At 33.0% G+C, this 3,406-nt stretch overlaps 1 pseudogene; it reads right to left on the minus strand.

Annotated features, from left to right (window-relative positions):
* Window positions 1–2,908: 2,908 nt before the first annotated feature.
* Window positions 2,909–3,386, minus strand: LOC148575303 (uncharacterized; annotated as a pseudogene).
* Window positions 3,387–3,406: the final 20 nt, after the last annotated feature.

A 3,406-nucleotide genomic window follows, 5' to 3' on the forward strand; every position in this document is an offset into this window, starting at 1 on the left:
TTATTCTGTAAGGCTAACCCTGAAGCATGTTCAAATATTCTGCATTTATTGAATTCTTATGAAAGCATCGGTGGCCAGAGGATAAATCTTAATAAATCTGCTGTATTTTTTAGCCACAACACTCCCTCCACTACTCGTACACTAGTGGCTAACTCTATGAATATTAATCATATTGGGGCTCAGGATAAATACCTTGGTTTGCCTTCTACAGTCTCTAAATCAAAAAAGGCTTCTTTTAGTATGATCAAAGAAAAGGTTCGGAAAAGAATCCAAGGGTGGAAGCGCAATCTTCTATCGTCAGGTGGTAGACACGTATTGCTTAAGGCAGTGGGAGAAGCTATTCCTATTTATACATTGTCTTGCTTCAAGTTACCTGATGGTTTAATTTCAGAAATTCACTCTCTACTTTCTCAGTTCTGGTGGGGACAAAAAGGTTCTGAAAGGCGGATGGTTTGGATTAGGTGGGACACTATGACTCGCCCACGAAAAGAAGGAGGCATTGGATTTAAAGATATCTCAGAATCCAAAATCTGGCGCTTTTAGGCAAACAGTTTTGGCGATTCGTAACACAGCCTACTTCCTTATTATCCAAAATCCTAAGAAGTAAATACTTTAGCAATGGTAACGCTATAACGGCAGAAATTGGAGTCTTACCTTCTTGGGGATGGAGGAGCATACTGGAAGGCCGAAAGATTGTTGAAAAATGTCTTAATTGGGCTATGGGTACTAGAGAGAATATCCGAACCTTTGAGGATCTTTGGCTGCCTCCTCCGTATCCTTTAATGATTTCTGACATGCCAAATAGACAGGCTATTTCTGAGTTGGTTCCAAGAGTTAAAGATCTAATTACTGAAGATAGGAATTGGAATCAGAATCTCATTCAAGAATTATTTCCCTAAGATGTTGCAAACAGGATTTTGTCAGTTAAAATTCAGCAGAATAGGGACAAATTGCAATGGAATTTGAACAAATTCAAGCAATATGATACAGTTTCAGGTTACAGAATTGGCTATTTATTTTACCATCCGCCTCTGGAGCTTTGCGCTAATTATATGCAGTAGAAAAAGCCGTGGATTGATCTATGGAAGTTGAACTTGCCTCACAAAATTAAGCTATTTATCTGGAAAGCTCTCCATAGCCGGCTTCCGGTGCTTGCTCAGATTCATCACCGCATCCCATCTATATCACCAATATGCCCCTGCTGTCATGAAGCAACCGAAACAGTCACTCATTATTTGATCGATTGCTCTAGAATTAAAGATGTATGGTCTCAGAGTTATCTTCGTGACTGTCTTTCTCCTCAGAGTCCTAATGACTTTTGGACATGGTGGACTGCATCAACAGAGATGCTTAACCCGTTGAAGAATGCTGACCGTAATCCTCAATTGCTTGTCATCATTTGCTGGAACTGTTGGAAAGCTCGCAACCAGTTGATTTTTGAATGTTCTATTTCAATGCCGTCTGCCATTCTAGCAAGCTCTGTCAGGTTGCTCCGTGAAATCCAAAGAACTCCAAGTTTAGGTCGCCATCTCCATGAGGCAAGCTCTTAGTTGCATTCAATTTGATTTATCATTCTTTCTTCTTTAAGATTTTTCTTCTTTTTTCAATCACGCACCGTTGGATGAATACCTTCAGCGTAGTGTTTTTGAGAAATCCCCACATTTCATTATGCTGTACTGCTTTTGGATATCTTTATATTTTATTTTTCAATAATTAATGAAATATAATCTATTATTTTTGGAATATATATATATATATATATATATATATATATATATATATATATATATATATATATATATATATGGACATTAACCGTCCAACGCCGAAGCAGAAGAGATAAGGTTTATATACACGTGAAGAACGAATAACGAGATATATGCATGCTAAATTGTATGTGACACTTCAGACAAAAGGTATATATCAAATGAATTTGTTAGGAATAATATAACTACTTATATTTTTTATTAATTTAATTTTTTGAAAAAAAATAAAAATTTAGAATTAAATTTTAGTTATTTTCTAAAAAAAAGACACAATACAAATAAAAATAAAAAAAAATTATAAAAAAAATTCACTTAAACTCAAAAAAAAAAAAAAAATTACGTGATAAATCATGTTAGAGATATAATAATTTATATATTTTTTATTATTTTAAATTTTATAAAAAGTAATTTCTGTTTGAATTATTTTATTTATATTCGATAATATAATATCATTTGAATATAAAAAATTTATAAATACTAAAAATTTAGCTACCAAATAATTTTTGTTTAACATGATTTTGTTTTACAGAATTTTATTTGAGTTTAATATTTGTTGTTCTAAATTTAGAACCAGAATAGAATAAGTGAATCATGATGCATGTATGTGACCCACAAATGAGTTAATGTTTTATTACCTAATTGATATATCTCCATCATATGGAGATCTCATGTGCCATATGTCACAGAAGTAAGGTTCATATATCCGAATACAGATCGCATGAAAATTGCAAGGCATTTTAAATGCTAACTAGATGTCCTATCTTTTTAATGCTAATTAACGATATAGATCTATACCAAATATTATTAAATTTTATAGAAAAACATAAAATCAAACCTAAAATGTGTACTCTAGGATGAAAAAATTTAGTTAAACTTGAAATTGATTGTGAACTTTCTTTTTTCATTCAAAATATTATTTTATTATTAATTATTCAATTCTTTATTTAAAAAAATGAATTTATAATATAACGCAATTATATATATATATATAATTACTGTATATAAAAATATATATTTAATATCTTATAAAAATATTATATAACACTAAATAAATTTAATTATTTGTTAATTGTAAATTTGATTATTCTGATAATTGATTATTTAATCAAAAAATAGTTAGTTAATATATAAAATATATACAATCATATATAGAAAATTTTGATGAAAATAGGAAATTAATTTAGATGGAAGAACGAATCAGTGATAGGATAGAGGCCATGATAGCTCAAATCGCGCACGGTGGAGGAAGAAGTAAGGGTTTCACGCACAGTAGAGGAGAGAAAAACGGTCGACGATGGTGAGAGGAGGATGTCTAGGCAGCCACGTGACTCAAAGACGGCACAGATGCGCACGGTGGAGCAGAGAACAAGGTGGGTTTCGCACATTATGAAAGAGGGATTAGGGGTTTCACACAATGTAGAGTAGAGGAGAACGGTCGACGACGGTGAGAGGAGGATGAGTCGGCAGCCACGCAACTCCATGGTAACATAGCGGCGCATGGTGGAGCAGAGAACAGGGGTCCGCGCACTTCCAGTCTCCTTTCGCGAGTTTCTGTTTTTCTTGATTTTGGATAATCTTATCTGATTTAGGTATCACAGCCACCAAATATATGATAAAGGGTTGGGGTTACCGAGGTACTT

The sequence above is a fragment of the Arachis ipaensis genome, chromosome B2 (genome assembly GCF_059453495.1).
Source record: "Arachis ipaensis isolate K30076 ecotype BB chromosome B2, ASM5945349v1, whole genome shotgun sequence".
NCBI classification, from domain to species: Eukaryota; Viridiplantae; Streptophyta; class Magnoliopsida; order Fabales; family Fabaceae; genus Arachis; species Arachis ipaensis.